The sequence below is a fragment of the Pipistrellus hanaki genome (genome assembly GCF_964339955.1).
Source record: "Pipistrellus hanaki genome assembly, chromosome: 1".
Taxonomy (NCBI): domain Eukaryota; kingdom Metazoa; phylum Chordata; class Mammalia; order Chiroptera; family Vespertilionidae; genus Pipistrellus; species Pipistrellus hanaki.
The window spans coordinates 89276586-89298740 of record NC_140503.1 but is presented as its reverse complement, the minus strand read 5'-3'; the positions used below and the strand labels follow the sequence as shown (position 1 = coordinate 89298740).

Below are 22155 nucleotides of genomic sequence, written 5' to 3'. Positions count from 1 at the left end.
CTCTAAAGCAAATCCTCCATAACAACTCCTCCACTGTAGTCATGGCCAGTCCTCACAACCTATCAGCCCTAGAGTAAATCCCTTTTATTGACGTGTCAACAAGGGACACATCTGGAGCTCAGGTGACAAGGGAGACTGCACCCCTGGGTCCCACATAATACCTACTGCCTAAGGTCCCTCTACCAATACTGGGAGACATAGCAGATTGACCTAATACACAGAAACAAACACAGAGAGGAAGCCAAGATGGGGAGACAAAGAAACATGCCCCAAATGAAAGGACAGGTAAAATCTCTAGAAAAAGAACAAAATGAAATTGAGGCAAGCAATCGACTAGATATAGCAGTACAGTTCAAAACAATGGTTATAAGGAAGCTCAAGGAACTTAGTGAAAACTTCAACACAATGAAAAAGACATAGAAATCATAAAAGGTTTATAAGATCCTCTTTGGGAGGAAGCTGCAGGGAGCAGCAGTGGCTAGGCGCCAAGCCTTGCCACCACCCAGACTCACCACAGCCCACACGCCTGCAAAAGACACTGAGTGTCCTCTGCGTGCCTGGCATGTGCCCAGCCTGAACCCATGCACCTGACGGAACCCAGCCTGGACCCTGTACCACTGCTGTGCAATCACCACTGACCCGGCAGGGCTCTTGCCCCTGCTGTGTACTCAGCCACTGCCACTGTGCTGCTGCAGCCCGAGCCCAGCTGCTCAGGTCCACTGCCGGGGTTCAGGCACAGGAACTGCACTGAAGCCTGGGAAGTGGAAGTAACCTCCCCTGACCTGGACCTACTGAACTGAGGACCTGAGGAGACTGAAGAGGCTACAGATCCGTAAGTGAGACAGGAGGGTCTGGGACTGAGAGAGGAGGCCAAGGGGGGACTGGCTACAGAGACTGTGGAGTGGGTAGAGCAGTGGAAGCTTGGGGTTGAAGTCCCATCATGCAACCAGTGGGAAGGGTCATGCAGTGGAGCTCAGGGCCAGCCTACATGGGAGGTGTCTGAAGGACACACTTAACATTTAATCTGGTGGGGGGGGGCGGGAGGCGGGGAGAAAGAGGGGGGCTCTATTTCTTGGAGGAACTTGTGCTGGTGAGCAGAAAGGGGGCTGGACAGTAGGTCCAGAAAGGAGATCAGCCCTGCCCTCCTATGGGGAAGTCCCCTTTTTCTCCTCGACAAAACAGCTGCTTCTTACTGGACCTGCAGCGACTTGAGACAAGGGAGAAACCGCTCAGGGAAGGAAATCCGTGCTCCTGAGGGTGACAGAGAGGAGATGCTAGCAAACTAGACAGAGCTGAGGCATTAGAAGGAGATAAAGGGCCCACAACGCCCCCTCCTACAAGCTCTTGGCACCACCCCCAACACGAGTGTGATCAAACCATTCTGGCCAAGACCAGGATACCCCTGCAGAGCCCAGCTCTGTGAGGGAAGGGAGTAGAGATCAGAACAGGGATAATCAAGGCGTGAGACTCAGGCAGACCCAGCCTCTGTGCTAGAGCCCCCACGCTCTGGACTACTTGGGGATTCACCTTTGGGACCTCACTCAGGTTGCCCAGGACCAGAAAGTACAATGACTCACATTGATCTGCACAAGGAATCTCCCAGGGGCCCAGGATAGACACACAAAGGGGCCATATTGAACAAAATCACATAAAAATCCGCTGAACTTTACAAATAGCAGACCCAAAAGTTTTTTTAGTGTGTGAGTATGGGTAGTTTTCTGTTTTGGTCTGTGTGTGTGTAAATGGATTTTTATTATTTTATTGTTTGTTTTTATCTTTTTCTAAAAATAATCTTTATTGTTGAAAGTATTATATATATCTCCTTTTTCCCCATTGACCTCTCCCAGCCTGCCATTGCACTCCACCCAAGGCCTTCACCATCGTATTGTCTGTATCCATGGATTATGCATATATGCATATAGTTCATTGGTTGATTTATTCACACCCTCCCCTGCCTTCCATCTGAAGTTTGATAGTCTTTGATGCTTCTGTGTCACTGGATCTATTTTTTGTTCATCTCTGTTTTCTTGCATATCTCTAATCTCTTCTCTTTAAGTCTAGTCTTATTATTATTATTATTAATTTTCTTTATTTTATTTTTCTCTTTTTTTCATTTTCCCCCATTTTACTTTTCCTATATATATATATATATATCCATTATCAGTACATTTTAAATTCATCATTATTATTTCATTTATTTTCTGTTTCCTTTTATTTTTCTTCCTATACTAGTTCTTTTAGCATCTTCCTTGCTTCCATATAGCCATTTTTTTGTTCTTCTATCTCTATTTTCCTTTATGTCATCTTTAAGTTTTTGATCACATGTCATTTAGTATTCTTTTGCTTTGCTTTGCTTTCTGTTTTTTAATTTTTTTTCCTTCATGGTTTTCTTATTGTAGTTTCATTGAGTAGCTTGATATTCATGGTATTTTTAGTCTGGTTCTGTTGTATCTTAGTCTGTTCTGTCAGTAGCTGTATAACAGCTTGTACAATGTTGAGATTGAACTTCACTGGCAATAAATTGGAGGGGATATCCCTCCTTCAAATAGGACATCAATAATCAAGTCCCAGTTACAACAGGAAAGCCCAAATAATGCACACAAGGGACATTCCTAGAGCATCCAGCTCATGAACAAAGAAACTGAACCTTTGGGACAACATACAGCATAACAACATGCATAATAATGATACTGAAAGAAAAGAAAGTGAGCAAGGGTGTGAGAACTCATGTGAAAAAATAATGACTAAATCAGATGAAGACACACCAGTCCAGGAAGTACAGAGTCCCAAACAAGATGAACTCAAAGAGGCTCACACCAAGACAGATAATTAAAATTGCTAAGATTAGAGACAAACAGAGACTTTTAAAAGTAGCAAGAGAAAAGTAGTTACCTACAAGGGAGCTCCCATAATATTATCAGGTGATTTCTCAAAAGAAACATTTCAGGCCCAAAGGGATTGGCACAAAATAGTCAAAGTGATTAAAAGCAATGATTTGTAACCTTTATTACCCAAGACAGCAAAGGTATTATTTAGACTTGAAGGGCATAGAAAGAGTTTCCCAGATAAGAATAATCTAAGGGAGTTCATTACCATCAAGCCAGTATTACAAGAAATGTTAAAGGGTCTTTAAGAAGAAGGAGGGTGAAAAAAGTTTAAAAGTTGTGAATAATAAAAAGGCAATAACTGAATATCTATTAAAGGTTAAATGAATCTGATGGCTGAATTGATAAGAAAACAAGACCCTTACATATGCTGCCTACAAGAGACTCATTCCAGATTGAAAGACACGCATTGACTGAAAATAAAGGGATGGAAGGATATATTTCATAAAAATAGAAACAGAAAAAACAAACAAACTTGGGTAACCATACTTATACCAGACAAAATAGATTTTAAAACAAAGGCTATAATAAGGGACAGCAGGAGAGAGAATCCAAGATGGCTGCTCGGGTAGACACATAACCGCAGCAGCACACAACAATTTCAATGGAATACAACTAAAATGTAGAGTGGACATCGCCCAGAGCTACAGGTAGTCGACTGACTGAAAATTCTACAACAAGAAGGAAAGAGAAAACCAGAAGGAAAATCAGAGGAGCTGAAAAAAAAGCCTAAGGTACGGAGACATGCTGCGAGCTCACACGCACGCGTGCGGAGAGGTCGCAGCCGGAGAGGAGAAGAGGGCTGGGTGCTGCCCGGCGTTCCCTAGCAGGAAGGAAATAAAACCCCCAGCCTGGGCTGAACCCCCAAACCAGCAGCGCTGAGCCCCAAGTTATGGGCCAGACCCTGGGGACCCAGGCTCCGGCAGGGGGAGACGGGGCTGTGAGGCGGAGCAGAGAAAAGCATGGCCCCCAGAGTCGAGCGCACATTGCGCGCAGAGGACTGAATGTTGACTCTGATGCTGGATTACCCTAGCCAGAAGGAACAGGGCCTCCGGCAGTGCTGAGCCTCAGTCCGGACTGCTCTGAACCCCAGTTCTGGGCCAATCCCTGGCTCAAGTAGAGGGAGACGGGGCTGTGAGGTGGAGTCCTGGGAGAGCGGCAAAAGGACGAGCCCCAGGAGTCGCGCACATTGCTTGCAAGGGAAGGAATGTTGACTCTGATGCGGGATTGCCCTGGAGGGAAGGAAACGGGAGCCCCGGCTTGTTGGGCCCCAGTTTCGACTGTTCTGAACCCCAGTCCTGGACCAGACCCTGGGGACCCAGGCTCGAGCAGGGGGAGACGGGGCTGTGAGGCGCAATCCCAGGGGAGTGGCGAAACGACAGTCTGTTGACTCTGATCCTAGACTCCCCTAGCGGGAAGGAGAAAAAAAAAGCTCCAGACTGGAGGAATGCGACAGGGAGCAGGAGCCCCTGCCGGACACCGGGTGCCGGCAGGGAGCCGGGCGATGGGGCCCCCAGAGGCGGGGTGCCGGCAGGGAGCCGGGCGATGGGGCCCCCAGAGGCGGGGTGCCCCTGAGCCTTCGACCTCTGAGCACTGGCAACGGAGCCAAGGCCTTGGGCTGCTTCCTGGGTGGCGCCGACCCCCGGCAACAGGCTGGAGCAGCGCGGGAGCCCGCGGAGAACAAAGGGGTGCCACAGGCCAACCTGCTGAGCTCCCAGGACAAGGAGGAAGAAACCAAAGAAGTTCTCAATGTGAAGAAATCAAGTGAGAGCAAACGATAGTAAAATTACTTAAGAAAGAATACAAAGAAGATCTTGAAAAATCAAAGACTAAGTCAGAACTCAACTCACCAGCCAACATTGCAGCATATATGCGTTTAAAAAAAAAAAAAAAAAAAAAAAGGACAGAATGTTGGAACAGTGGCGGCCAGGCCTAGAGTGCCCAGGCACAAGGCAGTGGCAACCGGGCCCAGAGCAGCAATGGCCAGGCCCCAGAGCAGCAGCAGCCAGAACCAGAGCAACAACAGCCAGCACTGGAGCAGCCAGACCTGGGGCAGTGGCAGCCAGGCCTGAGGCGGAGGCAGCCAAGCCCAGGGTGGCCAGTCCAGGAACACCCAGACCCGGAGTGGCCGGGCCCGGCGAAGTCGGGCCCAGAGCAGCCGGGTTGGGAGCAGCCAGGCCCAGAACAGCAGTAGCCTAGCCCGGAGCATCCAGGCTGGGCACGGCCAGACTCGGAGCGGCCGGGCCCGGGGCAGCCGGGCCCAGAGCAGCCGTGTCAGGTGCGGCCAGGCCCGGAGCAGCAGCTGCCAGGCTGGGAGCGGCCAGGCCCGGAGCAGCGGCTGCCAGGCTGGGAGCGGCCAGGCTCGGAGCAGCCGGGTCTGGTGCTGCCAGGCCTGAAACAGCGGTTGCCAGGCTGGGAGCAGCCAGGCCCGGAGCAGCCGGGTCTGGTGCGGCCAGGCCCAGAGCAGCAGCTGCCAGGCTGGGAGCGGCCAGGCCCTGAGCAGCAGCTGCCAGGCTGGGAGTGGCCAGGCCCGGAACAGCCGGGTCTGGTGTTGCCAGGCCCGGAGCAGCGGCTGCCAGGCTGGGAGCGGCCAGGCCCGGAGCAGCCGGGTCTGGTGTGGCCAGGCCCGGAGCAGTGGCTGCTAGGCTGGGAGCGGCCAGGCCTGGAGCAGCCGGGTCGGGTGCGGCCAGGCCCGGAGGAGCAGCTGCCAGGCTGGGAGCGACCAGGCCCGGAGCAGCGGCAGCCAAGTCCAGAGCAACTGGGTCTGGAGCAGCAGTGACCAGACCCGGAGCAGCTGGTTGTGGAACGAGCCGGAGCAGCGGAGGCCAGGCCCTGAGCAGCCAGGCCCAGAGCAGCTCGCTTCTCGCCTGTCCCTGCCCCACGGCTGCCTCTCAGACATGGCTGGAAACTTTTGCGGGAACTTGAGGGTCTGCTGAATCAAGTGATGAAGGCTTAGATCTGGATGTGTTGAGTTAGTATAGGGCTGGGGTGTTGATCTGTGAGTGCCTGGGGTGGGACCTGGATGAGGCTGGTTGACCTATTTGGAAATGTCTTTTGTGTGAAATGTATCATTGGGTATGTGGAGGTATTGTTGATATGAGAAAGTGCTGAGTGACTGATTTGCTATCTGAAAAGGGATTTGCTATCGGGGAAAGGGAGGGAGGAAGAGACTGATCATGAACTGCACCTATGGATGAGGACAATGGGGGATGGGGAGGGGGCGGAGGGTGGGGTGGGAACCTGGTGGAGGGGGGAGGAAATGAGGAACCTTTGTAATAATATGAACAATGGGGATTGATTTAAAGAAAAGAAAAAAAGAAAGAAAAAAAAAAGTATTCCCATCTAACAGAAGAAACGAAAGCTAAGTAACTTGCCCAAGGTTACATAAAGTGGAAGATTTAGTCAACAAAACCCATATCTTTTATTATAATGCTTTTTTTTATAATCTTCTCTGAATATAAATTTGCAATAAAATTTCCATAATGAAAAAAATAAAATAAAATAAGGGACAGCAGCCTTATGGGGGAGGAACCAAATGGCTGCCTAGGTTAATATTTTATCTGCCTCCTCCCACAACCACATCAAAATTACAAATAAAATATAGAACAACCATCATTCATAACCATCTGAAATTCAACTGAATGGAAGCCCTGCCACTAGAAAATTAAAGAAGAAAGTATATTGAGGCTGGTAGCAGGGGCAGAGCCATAGAATGGGCTGCTCTAACACCCATGTATGACCTTTAATGACACACCAGTTCAAATGGAATTAATTGATATCTTCAGAGCATTTTACCCCAAAGCAGCAGAATATTCATTATTTTCAAGTGCCCATGACTATTTTCTAGGATATACCACATGTTAGGGCAAAAAACAAGTGTCAATAAATTTACAAAGATTGAAGTCATATCAAGCATTTCCTATGACCGCAGTGGTATGAAAGTAGAAATCAATCACACACACACACACAAAAGAAAACATACACAAAGAAACAGAGGCTAAATAATATGTTACTGAAGAATGAATGGTTTAACAATGAGATCAGGGAAGAAATCAAAAGATACCTTGAAACTAATAAAAATGAGACCATAACAATCTAAAATCTATGGTCACAGCAAAAACAGTCCTAAGAGGAAAATTCATAGTATGACAGCTTACCTCAATAGACCAATTTTACACTTTAAAAAGTGGTGGAAAGAACAAAAACAAAGCCCAAAGTGATTAGAAAGGAGGAAATAATAAAGATCAGAGCAGAAATAAATAAAATAGTGTGTAAAAAAATACACAATACAATCAGTGAAACTAAGATCTAGTTCTTTGAAAAGATAAGATTCAAAAATCTTTAACCAGACTCATCAAGAAAATAAATAAAACCAGGAATTAAAGAGAAGTAACAATTGTCACCACAGAAATACAAAACATTGTAAGAAAATATTATGAATAATTATATGCCAACAAATTGAACAATCTGGAAGAAATGGGTAAATTGCTAGAATCAGTCTTCCAAAATGGAATCAGGATAATCAGAGAATTTGAATAGACAGATTACAACTAGTGAAATTAAAGAACAACTAAAATTCCTTGTCTGGACAGCTTCACAGGTAAATTTTACACAATATTCAAAGAACTACCACCTATCCTTCTATTCCAAAAAATTCAAAAGGAGGGAAGATTTCCAAGCGCATTTTATGAAGCCAGCATTATCCTATTTCCAAAACTGGTTAATGACACTACAAAGTTAAAAAATTATAGGCCCATATCCCTGACCAACAGATGTTAAAATTCTCAACAAAATATTAGCAGACTAGTTTCAGCAATGCATTAAAAAGTTCATACACCATGATAAAGTGGTATTCATTCAGGACATGCAAGCTTGGTATAATATCTGCAAATCAATAAGCATAATATACCATATAAACAAAATGAAAGCTAAAAACCACATAATTATATCAATAGATGCCAAATAAGCATTTGATAAAATTCAGCACCCAGTTATGATCAAAATTCTCACCGAAGTGGGAATAGAGGGAATATATCTCAGGAATATATAAAGGCATATATAACAAACCCATAGCCAATATCATGCCCAATGGTCAAAAACTAAAAGCACTTTCCTTAAGATTGGGAACAAGACAGGGATAACTGCTTTCACCCCTCTCATTCAACATAGTTATGGAAGTCCTATCCAAAGCAATCAGACAAAAAGAAGAAATAAAAGGCATTCAACTGAAAAGAAAGAAGTAAAACTGTCCTTATTAGTAGATAACATGATACTCTATACAGAGAACCTTAAAGATTCCACTAAAAATACTAGAACTCATCAATGAATTTAGTAAAGTAACAGGATATAAAATAAATATCCAGAAATCAGTTCTATTTTTATATACCAACTAGAGACCCGGTGCACGGCCTGCACCCTCAGCCCAGCCTGCACCCTCTCCAATCCGGGACCTCTTGAGGGACATTCCTCTCACAATCTGGGATCACTGGCTCCTAACTGCTCACTTGCCTACCTGCCTGATTGCCCCTAATTGTCCCCCCTGCTGGCTTTGTCATCCCCAACTCCACTTTATAAGAGCTTAATAAACAGCAAAATACCTGCCAATAATACAATATTTAGAACAATTATTTTGGTTTTGGGAAGCCTTTCTTATCTCTATTTTTGTACCAATGCAATGAACTAAATTAATCTAAAAAGAGTTTCTTAGGCCTTTCTGTGTCATCCAGATTAAGCTCTCTTCCTACAGCACAATCCCTGGTAAAGATGAGCTGGGTTGGGGTGGGATAGAGACAGAGGGTTCCAACATAAAGCCTGTGGCAACTTCCTAGAACATGGGCAATGCTTCCCAAGCATGCAGATTGAAATTGTGAAGCATTCTGCATTCCCTTTCCACGATTTGTAGTCTGAATTTGAGGCCAATAGATATAGTCCTTGGTTTTGACTCTTTGGAGAACTTAAGTCTACCAAACAAACAAAAGATTTTGCAACAGCACCACAAAGCTGTTATAAGGAAGATACTTCAGAACTCTAACTTTAATTTTAGAAGTTATATATTTACAAATATATAACAATATATTTTAGACAAATTAAATACAATTTTTAACACTTTCCAGAGTGAAGCTCTGGAAGTGACAACATTCAGGTACTAATTTTGATAATGGATAGTACAAACAACATTTGGTAGCATTTATAAAAATAATAGTATATAATGGTCAAAATGAATTCATTAGCCATTTATATTTCTGTCATGTTCTTGCATAGGTGTTTCCTTATTCTGCAGGATCAATGGCTCTTTTGGTGACATACCAGGTAGCAGATGGAAAACATTAACTACTATTTTCTATACTTCTCAAAAAAGTTTTGTAATCATTACTTTAATTACTTACACATATTGTACTAAGTCACAGAAAAGAAAATATCCTATATAATAAAGTGGTAATATGCAAATTGACCCTCATGCCCTCACAAGATGGCTGCCTACAACCAGGCCAGCAGGGGGGTTAGTGAGGGACGACCAAATGACTGAACAAGCAGGCTGTGTGGGGAAACCAGGCCAGCAGGGGGGTAAGTTAGGGGCAACCAGGCTGGCAGAGGGGGGCAGTTGGTGGTGACCAAGCCAGCAGGGTGGGGCAGTAGGGGGTGACCAGGCTGACAGGGGAAGGGGACAGTTAGGAGCAACCAGGCCAGCAGGAAGGGGGCAGTTGGGGGTGACCTGGCTGTCAGGCAAGCATCCAGAGGCAGTGAGGAGCAATCAGGCTGGTGAGGGGGCAGTTAGGGGTGACCAGGCAGGCAGGCAGGTGAATGATTAAAAGCCAGTGGTCCCAGATTTTGAGAGGAATATCCAACTGCCTAAACCGGCAGTCGAACATCCTCCAAGGCATCCCGATTGGAGAGGGTGCAGGCTGGGCTGAGGGGACTCCCTCCCCATGCACAAATTTTGTGCATTGGGCCTCTAGTTAATAATAAAGGGAACTATTGGTGTTAAATAAAAAATAAGCTTTAAAATGAAAATAAATATGAATTGGATCTTGAGGTGAGTAACAATTTTTATTTTTTACTTATTTATTTTTTAATATATTTTATTGATTTTACACAGAGAGGAATTGAGAGGGATAGAGAGTTAGAAACGTCGATGAAAGAGATACATTGACCAGCTGCCTCTTGCACACTCCTATTGGGGATGTGCCCGCAACCAAAGTACGTGCCCTTGACCGGAATCGAACCCAGGACCTTTCAGTCCGCAGACCAATGCTCTATCCTCTGAGCAAAACCGGTTTCGGCAAGTAACAATTTTTAATTAAAAGCCATCTATAATAACAAAAGAGTAATATGCTAATTAGACCAGATGTCCTTCTGGACGAAGCTGGGGCTCTGAGGGAAGCCTGGGTCCCAGGTGCTTGCTGGCAGCCAGAGGAAACTGGTGCAGGCAGCTTCCATGAATTTTGTGCATTGGGCCTCTAGTAGAGAAATAAAATGGTAGGGTTTTGATTTTGCTTTCTTTAATCTTTATGCAATAATTCTATATATTTTTAGCATCTAAAAAGCACAAGTTATATCTTATACTTCACAAGTCATCTCTGAGAGCTGGTAATGATTTGTCAACACAAATTTGTTAACTAATCAATAAAGAATATTTTGAAGCTATTGGTTTGATTTTACATTGGAACTAAGTCAGCCAAAACCTCCACTTTAAAAACAAAACAAAAACTTTATTGTTGAGAGTATTACAGATGTTTCCCCACTCTCTTTTTCTCCCCATTGCCCTCCTCCACCCAGATCCTACCCTGTCTCAGGCCTTCACCACCCTAATGCCTGTGACCATGGGTAATGCAAACATGCATATAAATTCTTCCCCCCCCCCCCATTAAACAGTTTATTACAACACTACATCTATTGTAATCAAAGTGGTGCTGTTTACAGACATTATCATATGAACATTTTTAACAAGAACAAACTGCTATAAAAAACAAGCATTTACTTGACATTTGTTTCAATTACTTGCACATTATAATAGCCAAAAAGTATATAACCAGTAATAAAATTGCAAAAGCTATAACTTTTAAATCACACAGATTTTCCTCAAATAAAAACAGTTAAGCAACATAAAAAATAAAAGGAGAGCTACTGGTTACCATTTATGCAGATTTGCTTTATTCAGATCTATTCCTGTTCATTTTATCCATGAATCCTTACAGGTCCAGTTCAATCACAAGAAGCAAACTGCTGGACAAGTGTCATGTTTCCCTCATGAAGACTGTTTTGTCTTGGAAGGTGTTCCTCTTCCTTCAGCTTCTAAAGATGACAATACTCGTGCTCTCGGTCACACTCTCGGTCTCGGTCCCTATCTCGGTCATGGTGTCTCTCTTTTTCTCTGCTTCTCTCTCTATAATAATCATTGTGACGATCTCTACTGTGGGATTTATGATGCTGACTCTTTTCTTGTGATCTATTATGGTCCCTCTCTCTTGATCGTTCAGGTCTTGATCCAGAACCATAAGACTTGGATTCAATTCCTTGAAAGCAATCTTGCAAAGAGCTAATAAGAACTTTGCAACAATCATCAACAGATACTTTGGATTTAATTAAAGAAATTGCAGTTACCCATGTCTCAATTGCACTCGCACAATCACCACCACTAGCATCAGACACAGCTCTTGAAATAGCACTGTTTGAGATTGCCCTATTTCTATTCATGATTTCTTCAAACTCAGCTTCACTCAGTGGTGTTCTTGCTGTATCCATTTCCCTTCCAGGAGGCCCATAGTCATCCCTATCATATGGCGGAGGTCAGCCATATGGATCTGTTGGTGGTGGACCCCGACTATCTGATGTAGCTGTGAGTTGGTGGAGGAAAGAAAGCTGGGTTCAAATGTGGATCTGGTGGTGGGGCACCTGGAGGTGGTCCAGGAAGATGCGAAGGAGGAGCAAATGTAAGGGGTGGTCCAAAAGGACCAGGTGGACGAGGTGGAAAGGGACCTGGAGGTGGAGGTGGTCCCTGTTGTGGAGGTGGTGGACCAGGAGGGGGGCCATAGCCTGGAACTGGAGGTGAAAGACCAGGAGGAAGCGGACTCAAAGGAGGCTGTCCAAAAGGTTGTCCAGGAAAAAGAACTGGCGGTGGAGGGCAATCTCCTCGGTTAGGAGGCCCAGCTAAAGGAGAGGCAGAACCTGACCAGGTGGAGGTGGATCTGGTGGACCAGGCGGGCCTGGAGGACCTAAGGGTGGATGTGGTGGAGTCTGTCCAGCTGGAAAAGGTGGGAGTGGATTCCTGGTCCTGCTGGCCCAGGAAATCTGTCCCCACTGGGAACAGTCCCTGGAAAACAGCCCCCTTCTTACTACCTCGTGGAAATGCTACACGTGAACTGCCTCCTGGAGGACCAGCTTTACCTTCCTCAGACATTTGTCCTGTTTGTGTAGTTTTCCTGGACTGCATTTCAAATGGACTCAGGAACTGTTTATCACATGGAGTTACAACAGGATTCTGACCATGAAGTTCTCTTTTAGGCAACAAATCCATTAACTTTTTTTAATTTAATGTATTTTATTGATTTTATACAGAGAGGAAGAGGGAGGGATAGAGAGTTAGAAACATCAATGAGAGAGAATCATCGATCAGCTGCCTCTTGCACACCCCCTACTGAGGATGTGCCCGCAACCAAGGTACATGCCCTTGACTGGAATCGAATCCAGGACCCTTCAGTCCCCAAGCCGACGCTCTATCCACTGAGCCAATCTGGTCTTGGCCAAATCCATTAACTTTTTTGAGGATGCTTCAGATCCAACACCAACAAGGGCAAACCCTTTTGATTGGCCATTTGCCCGGTTTTCAAAAAACTTTATCTCCAAAATATCACTTACTCCCAAAGAATGCACTGCTTCAGTTAAGTCTTCATCAGTTGTCCACCATGTTAGATTTCCAATGTATAATGCAATCCTCTTTTCCGTATATGTATACACAACATTTGGTGCTGCTCCTTTACCCACATCATCACCAACAGTTGGTGGGAGGGTATCCATGTAATCCCGGTGTTCTGGGGCATCTCCATTATTTGCGGATGGAGAGATGACATCATCATACAAATCTATCTGATCATGCCCACCATATTCAGCTTCCTGGTTGAACTCTTCGCCTACATCCGCGTAAATGTCTATGTGGTCCACACCGTCCGCCATCTTCCCATGGCCTCGGCTGCCGCCACCTCCTGCAGGTCCACCGCATATAAATTCTTTGTTAATCTCTTCTCTCTGAGATTTGTCCGTTTGTTCCATGTTTCCATGCCTCTGGTTTTATTTTATTAATTAGTTTATGTTGTTCATTAGATTCCTTGCTCAGTTATTCTGTTTTTTAGATTCAATTGTTGATAGATATGTATTTTTTGCCATTTTATTGCTCATTTTTTTCCCATAGAATAATGCTTTATTTAATAATCTGAAAATATGTTCTTTTGGCTTTAAATCTTGAAAAATGAGTGGTAAATCAAAGATTTGTTTCATGTTTTCTATGTATGTGTGGTTGTGTATATGCATCTATAGATGCTTTTGCTTGTTATAGTCATTTTACTTATTTATTTAAAATATATTTTATTGAGTTTTTACAGAGAATAAGGGAGAGAGATAGTTAGAAACATTGATGAGAGAGAATCATCAATCAGCTGCCTCTTGCACACCCCATACTGGGGATGTGCCCGTACATACCCTTGACCAGAATCAAACCTGGGACCTTTGAGTCTGCAGGCCAACGCTCTACCCACTGAACCAAACCAGTTTTGGCTGTTATAGTCATTTTAGCCTCACTTTATTTAATATGTAAAGTCTTATTATTCTAACAGTGCTAAAAATCTGAATTAAATATTCCTTGAGTCTAACAATCTCTTTTCCCAAGCCTGCCTGCCTCCCTCCCTCCTCTGAGTCTGCTCCTCAGCCTCCATTAAAGCTAGGTCTTTAGAGACAACCAGCATCCATATTGAGAACTTAGAAATGAATGTTAGATCTTTCTTAAGTCCCTGTGACTTCTATACCCTCTAACTGAAGAGTTTCTCTGGGAGATGTATATATGTGGGAAGTCTTAGCAGTTCTTCTTCAGAGTTGTGCACTTTGAATTGTAGATACCTCTTCTTGAAGCTCAGGTGTGATGTTGCTGTCTTCTGGAACCACAGAGGCATGAAGCTGGAGGCATTGGCTCTCAGGGGAGTCAGTCAAAATAAACTTATTATCCTCTTTTTTGTCTTCCATCTTACTTGTCAGATTCTGAAAAGCCTGAGGGGTTATCGAGGTGGGGGAAGGGTAAAGATCTGGGTTCAGATTGTTGATGTTTTTTTTTTCTCTGTCCTCAGAAGTTTTTACTGGCTTCTGTGGTGGCTGTGGATCAAGAGAAACCTTCAAAGTGGCCCTGGAACTAGGTCTTGGAGTTCCAGCTCCCAAGGAGGCCCTAGGGGTGGTGGGTGAACTCTGGTTGGAGGCTTAGGGCTGGAGAATATATTCCTTGAGGAAATCCTAGAGTTGGGAGTGGCTCTGGGTGGAGGAGGCCTATTAAAGGGTGCTGAGGTCCTCTGGACAGGGGCTCTCTTCTTTGGTTGTTCAGAACGTTCACTGGAGGTTCGGGTTTGGAGGATACCTCCGGGGAGAAATGCAGGCTGTTCTGAAGGGATCAGGGCTCTGCCTGGGGATGGAGCTGGGGAGCCAGGGAAAACTTCCTCCTGGGACTTGTGACCCCCAGTGGGCTGGGTAGAAGAGGGCTGGGCTTGGGTAGGGCCATTGAAGGCTGGTAGAGGCTCTTCCTCCTCAGAGGTCTTTGCTTCAGCCTTTTTTTTTTTTTTTTTTTTTGTCTATTTCCTTTTCTTTTAGGTAGGGGTGTCGAACTCAATCAGAGAAGGGGCCAAAATCTAAAATCCAGCCTAAATCGCGGGCCGAATGGTTTACTGAACAGTCATAAACTGACAATGTCATAAACTGACAGCGAAGTGCAGTGATGACAGCGCGGTGCGGGCCACATTGCAAGGCCTGGTGGGCTGGATTTGGCCCGCAGGCCTTGTGTTTGACATATGTGTTAAGGGCTCTTTTTTAATCTCAGAGTTGTCTCCTCCCTGAGCTATATCTGACATTAGCTCTTCTTTACTTGCTGAGATGGAGTCCCTCTCACTTATCAAGAAAATGTAGAGGGACTGGTAAGTGAGGTAGAAGGGCTAGAGACTGTGTAGATGTTTGAACTGGCAAAGAGATGACTAAAGAGCGTCTGCTGCTGCTTGATAGTCTTCGCCACAAAGACTTTGTTGGAATGTTGCTTCTCCAGTTTGCTCATCACTTCATAAAGATTGTGATTGTTCTCATTTCCCTGTAGAAGATGTCCTTCAAGTTGAAAATGTTTTGAAAGATGCTCATAGAATAGCCTATACAACTATTATAAAGTACAGGTAGCTCTAGTAGTTCCTGGTTCAGATCTTCAAACACAAGCTGGGCTTTGTTGAACACTTCATCTGCCTTGGCAATCTTGACCTCATTTTTTTCTTGGCATTCTGCACTGCCTCCAGATGGTGTCTGGCCCTGTCATAGTCCATGAGTTTGTGACCCTGCTTGGTGATTATTTCCTTAATCTCACCAAAACTGGGCTACATAGTTTTCCACTGTCCTTAAGGCCTGGTCAGCTAGTTTCTCTTCATAGTCTTCCCAAAGAAGATCATTATTTCCTATGATGGCCTTTGGCTCCTCAAGACCATCCCACTCACAATTTAGTTCCTTCCCATATGTGTCTGGATCCTTTTAAGCAGTTGCCAGAACTGAAGATCAGTGGGAATGAGTTCGAGTAAGTCAACACATGGACCCTTTAAGAAGAACTGCCTATGTCTCTGGCTGCCCCCATATCACTCAGCCACAATCCCCACTGGTTTTTATAGTCCTGGCACTGGAACCCTGGACTGACAGTTCTAGTGTGGGGCTGTGACTCCTTGCTCCCAATTAAAAACACACCACATGTGGATGTCAGACAAGCCATTCCATACCTCCTACCCTCCTATCAGTCTCAATATAGTTTCTTCTTTAATTCTCTAGTTATAGGGCTTCCATTCAGCCAGATTTCAGGTGGTTCTGAATGATGGTTCTTCTGTATTTTATTTGTAATTTTGATATGGTTGTGGAAGAATGTGAGTACCACATTTACCTATGTCATTATCTTGGTTCCTCCACCCATCTGGAGACTTGCACTTTTTTTTTTTTTTTTTTTTTTTTTTTATCCTCACCTGAGGAGATTTTTTCCCATTGATTTTTTTTTTTTTTTTTTTTTTGAGAGAGGGAGAGAGAGAGAGAGAGAGAGAGAGGGAGAGAGAGAGGAAGAGATGGAACGGAGGGGTGAGAGAGAGAGAGGAACATTTTTTTTTTTTTTTATTAACTAGCTTGCTTTTATTTATTTATTTATTTTAATAAGTTTTTATTTTTCATATTATTACAAATGTTCCTTTCCCCCCCCCCCCACCATTGCTCTCCTCCACCAGGTTCCCACCCCACCCTCTGCCCTTTCCCCTCTCCCCATTGTCCTCATCCATAGGTGCACAGTTTATGTTCAGTCTCTTCCCACGCCCCCCTCTCCCCTTTTCCCCAAGAATCGTCAGTTCACTCCCCTTCCATACCTCTGATTCTATTATATTCATCAGTTAATATTGTTCATCAGATTTTTTTAATTTCCTTGGTTTTTAGATTCACTTGTTGATAATTACGTATTTGTTGTTCATAATTTTTATCTTTGTTTACTTTCTCTTCTGAAAGAACCCCCTTCAGCAATTCATATAATTCTGGTTTGGTGGTGATGAACTCCTTTAGCTTTTTTTTATTAGTGAAGCTCTTTATCTGGCCTTCGATTCTGAGTGATAGCTTTGCTGGGTAGCTTATTTTTGGCTGTAGGTTCTTGCTATTCATCACCTTGAATATTTCTTGCCATTCCCTTCTGGCCTGCATGGTTTCTGTTGAGAAATCAGCTGACAATCGTATAGGTGCTCCTTCATAGGTAACTACCTTCTTTGCTCTTGCTTCTTTTAATATTCTCTCTTTATCTTTTGCTCTTGGAATTTTAATAATGATGTGTCTCGGTGTGGTCCTCTTTGGATTCCTTTTGTTTGGGGTTCTGTGCGCTTCCTGGACTTGTAAGTCAAATTCTTTCACCAGGTGGGGGAAGTTTTCTGTCACTATTTCTTTCAGTATGTTTTCGATATCTTGCTCTCTCTCATCTTCTGGAACCCCCATAATTCTGATGTTGGTTCGCTTGAAGTTGTCCCAGAGGTTTCTTACATTATCTTCAATTTTCTGGATTCTCTTGCCTTCTAGCTTCTGTGGAGGAGTGTCTTCTGGCTCTTTATGTTCCAAATCTTTGACTTGATTCTTGTGATCTTCCCTTCTGTTTTTAGGACTCAGTAAAATATTTTTTATTTCAGACAATGTATTCTTTATTTCTTGTTGATCCCTTATCATTTCTTGTTGACTCCTTATTAATTCTAGTTGAACTCTTTTCATATCCTCATAGGCCTTATCCATCTTTTCTAGGAAATTCTTGAAAAACCTTATAAGCGTAGATTTGAACTCTATATCCAGACGCTTTTTGTCCTCCATTTCTTTCGTTTGTGATCTATTTTGTTGTCGCATTTCGCAGTTACAGATGGGATGGGGTTTCAGGGTGGAGCCTGCAGCTTTGGCTTCCGTCAGCCCCGCCCTATGCGGGTCCTTCAGTGCTCGCTGCCGGCGCCTCTGAGAGAAAGGTGCCCTCGATTTTCGCCTGCTGCCAAACAGTCTATGCTCTCCCACAATGAGCCCGGTATTGGGGTTCAGTTCAGTTGGAAGTGGAGTTGGAGGTGGCGTTCACAGCAGTCTGGAGCCCCAGTCTCCTTCCCGCCAGGGCAATCCCGCGGCACAGCCGACCGTCCCTTCTCTGGGGGCAGTGTGCGCGCCTCCGGGACCTCCTTTCTCCGCTACCCCGGGGTTCCGACTTACAGCCCAGCTCCCTATGGCTGAGCCTGAGTCCCCGGGGTCTGGCCCAGAACTGGGGTTCAGAGCAGTTGGGGGCCCAGCACAATCGGAGTTTTATCTCCTTTCCACTAGGGAACGCCCGTCAGGCACTCGGCCTCCCTCCTCTCCGGCTCCGTCCTCTTCGCGTGCGCCGCGTGTCTCCGTACCTTAGGCTTTTACAGCTCCTCCGCGCTTCCTTCTGGTTTTCTCCTTGCTTCTTGTTGTAGGATTTCCAGTCAGTCGACTTTCCTGTAGTTCTGGGTAATGTCCATTTTATATTTTAGTTGTATTTTATTAAAATTGTTGTGTGCGGCTACGGCTAGTTGCCTACCCGAGCAGCCATCTTGGATTCTCTCGAGAGAGGAACATTGATGTGAGAGAGAAACTTCGATGTTAGAGAGACACATCAATTAGTTGCCTCCCACATGACTCCCATCAGGGGTTGGGATGAACCTACAACTGAGGTACATGCCCTTGGCCAGGAATCAGATATAAGATCCTTCTGTCTGGGGGCAGACACTCTAACCCGCTGAGCCAAACTGGCCAGGAACCAAAACCTGCACTTTTGACAGCTATGTTCAATATGAAATAATCTTTGTCATATGTTCAGGACTTTAACAAATTTATGTATTACTATTGATGTTTTTAAAATCACAGCTACAGAATTTTTAAGCTATTAAGGAGCTAGTTACCTGGTTAACTTACTTTATTTTACACAAAACTGAGGCAGTAACAAAGAGAAGATTTTAAATGGTTTATTCCTGTTGAAAGGTATTCATTATTTCTTCTGCCTCTAAATATTTTTCTATTCTTTATTTTTAATAAGGGAAGTTCTGCAGCTCTGACAACTTTACTTTTGTCTGTTTTTATGTGATAACTAATAAAATCTGTTTCTTGGTTTGCTAACTGTACTGTTTCATAGAAATAGTTGACTTAGGATTCAACTTAAAGCTATTAAACACTCAATGGCCATCACAGAAATAGTCCTCATTATCCTGATAGCTCTCTATAGATTTTCAGCCCCACTTGCTGATTAATTGACCTAAAGTTAAAGTGAAAGAAACACTTGTTTAAAAAAGCACTTTTCAAAAGTGATTTGTGGCAATAAGACCGAAGACATAGAGAGGAAACAAGATGGCAGTGTAGGTAAATGGCTGTACTCGATGCCTCCCACAACCACATAAAATTATAACTAAAATATGGAACAACCATCATTCAGAACCCCTTGAAATCTGACTGAATGGAAATCTTACAATTAGAGACGTAAAGAAGAAAGCACATTGAGATTGGTAGGAGGGAAAGAGGCACGAAATGTCCTGCTTCCTCTGAGCTCCAGTGCAAGGCAGTGGCTTTAGGGGGGATCCAGGGACATATGGGGAAGAAATGGACTGTGCGGCATCAGGGCAGGAACTTGAGGGTGTCTTTCTCTCAGACAGGGGTGCTTGAAGGGGTAACTCTTCTTGTATAGAGACCTCCTCCATCACAGAGCTGTCTGACAGCCATACCTGAGTTACCATCAGCCTCACACTATTTGCTCTGCCTGGTGATTCATGAGACCCCTCCCCATTCAATTTACAGCCCCACCCAAGCTGTTTGCAGCAGCTTTTTCATATGAATGGCCTGTCCTGGCTCAGGCTTCAGATTTTCCTAAAATCTCTTAAAGAAGTAACAGCTGGAATCAGCCTGACCCAAACTTATCAATAAAAGGCCTAAGACCTAGCACTAGCAGCAGCTTTCCAAGGTTCACAGCTTGGCCTCTCCTGCACACCTCCACTCCCAACACAAGTAGCAGCCATCTGAAAATCACTCTGTAACTTGTAATGGGTGGCCCCAGGCAGGGCATATGCAGTAGTTGACTTTGCATTTCCCAGGAGGTCCTAGAGACAGTGAACCTGGTGGATAGCTTCAGACTATGACAAACTCTACTCAACACACTCAAGGGCAGACTTAGTGATCACAAAGGTCCCACTGAAGCAAGTCCTGCTCCATAGGAGCGTCCCCTGTACAGCAGCTCTTTCACTGTAATCACAGCTGATCCTCACAGCCAATTGGCCTGGGGGTCAATTCCTCCCAGTGATAACAGCAATCAAGGCTCAACTACTGGTACAACAGGACAGTTCACACAGACCACACAGGGACACACCTAAAGTGCCCAGCTCAGATGACAGGGGAGGTGGGGCCACTGGGCCCTGCAGACACCTATTACACAGGGACACTACGAATTCCAGGAAACATAACAGCTCTACCTAATGCATAGAAACAAACACAGGAAAGTAGCCAAAATATAGAGACAAGGAAACATGTTACAAATAAAAGAAATGGTAGCAAGCAAAACTGGAAACAATACAATGGTTATAAGGTTACTCAAGAATCTTCAAGGGAGTTAATGGAAGCTTTAAGGGATGTATGAAACTTTTAAGGATCTTAATGAGAATGTTAAAGACATGAAAAAGGACCAGTCAGTTATTAAGCATATACTAACAGAAATAAAGAGTAATTTACAGGGATTCAACAGTACAGTAGAGAATTCTGAAAATCAAACCAACCATTTGGAATATGAGAAAGCAAAATCACCCAATCAGCAGAGGAAAATAAAAGAATATAAAAGTATGAAGACAATGTAAGGAGCCTCTGTGACAACTTTAAATTTACCAATATTCACATTATGGGGGTGCCAGAAGCAGAAGTGAGAGAGCAAGAGATTGAAAACCTATTTGAAGAAATAGTGACTGAAAACTTACCCTAACTGGTGAAGTTTAGGAAACACAGAGAGTCCCAAACAAGAGGAACCCAAGGAGACCCACACGAAGACACATCATAATTAAAATGCCAAAGGTTTAAAGACAAAGAGAGAGTCTTAAAAGCAGTAAGAAAAAAGCAGTTATTACTATAAGGGAGAGCCCATACAACTGTAAGCTGATTTCTCAACATAAACTTTTCAGACGGGAGTGTCAAGAAATATTTAAAGCAAGGAACTACAACGAAGATTACTCTACCGAGCAAAGCTATCATTTAGGTCAGATAAAGAGCTTCACAGACAAGAGAAAGCTAAAGTTCATTACCACCAAACCAGTACTACATGAAATGTTAAAGGGTGTTCTTTAAGAGGAGAAAAAAGAAGAAAGGGAAGATAAAAATAGGAATAATAAAATGACAAGAAATACATATTTATTAACAATGAATCTAAAAATCAAAATAACCAAATAATAAATATATGCACAAAATAAACTGATGAATAAAATAGAATCAGAAGCATGAAAATATGGAACAGACTGATGAATCTCAGAGGAAAGGGAGCTGGAGTGCAGGAAGAGATTAACCAAAGATCTTATGTACATATATGCATTACCAATGCACACAGACAATAAGGTAGTGAATGCATGGGTCAATGAAATAACTTGGTAGAGGGAGCCAATGTGGGGTAAAAATATGGATAACCAGATGGAGAAATCTACTGGGGGTGAAGGTTGTGGAGGGGGGAGAGGAAGAGTGACATTTGTAATACTTTCAACAATAATTTTTTAAATATAAAAATAAATGATTTATTATCTTGTTGGTGTGGCCCAGTGGTTGTGTGTTGACCTATGAAATAGGAGGAAAAGGTTTTTTGTTTTTAAATAAATCTTTATTGTTTATATTATTACAAAAGTTCCTCATTTTTTCCCCCTCCACCAGGTTCCCACCCCACCCTCTGCCCTTTCCCCACTCCCCATTGTCCTCATCCATAGGTGCACAGTTTATGTTCAGTCTCTTCCCACACCCCCCCACTCCCCTTTTCCCCAAGAATCATCAGTCCCCTCCCCTTCCACACCTCTGATTCTGTTATATTCAGCAGTTAATATTGTTCATCAGGTTTTTTAATTCCCTTGGTTTTTAGATTCACTTGTTGATAGTTACATATTTGTTGTTCATAATTTTTATCTTTATTTTCTTCCTCTTCCTAAAGAACCCCCTTCAGCAATTCATATAATTCTGGTTTGGCAGTGATGAACTCTTTTAGCTTTTTATTATTTGTGAAGCTTTTTATCTGGCCTTCAATTCTGAGTGATAGCTTTGCTGGGTAGAGTATTTTTGGCTGTAGGTTCTTGTTATTCATTACCTTGAATATTTCTTGCCATTCCCGTCAGGCCTGCATGGTTTCTGTTGAGAAATCAGCTGACAATCCTGTGGGTACTCCTTTATAGGTAACTAACTGCTTTTCTCTTGCTGCTTTTAATATTCTCTCTTTGTCTTTTGCTCTCGGAATTTCAATTATGATGTGTCTTGGTGTGTTCCTCTTTGGATTCCT

At 43.7% G+C, this 22155-nt stretch overlaps 1 long non-coding RNA gene and 2 pseudogenes across 3 annotated transcripts in view; 1 reads left to right on the top strand and 2 right to left on the bottom strand.

The window, feature by feature from the left end:
• LOC311618861 overlaps window positions 1-22155 on the top strand; it is a 63687-nt gene that overhangs the window by 24553 nt on the left and 16979 nt on the right. The gene's annotated exons all lie outside the window — the stretch shown is intronic.
• LOC311610026 (cleavage and polyadenylation specificity factor subunit 6-like) lies at window positions 10965-13079 on the bottom strand (annotated as a pseudogene). Its single transcript has 2 exons — window positions 12639-13079; window positions 10965-12402 (listed from the first exon to the last, which is right to left on the bottom strand). The product of its transcript is annotated as a cleavage and polyadenylation specificity factor subunit 6-like (transcript).
• On the bottom strand, window positions 13962-19384 carry LOC311612176 (bridging integrator 2-like; annotated as a pseudogene). The gene is made up of 3 exons: window positions 19373-19384; window positions 14922-15635; window positions 13962-14687 (listed from the first exon to the last, which is right to left on the bottom strand). The product of its transcript is annotated as a bridging integrator 2-like (transcript).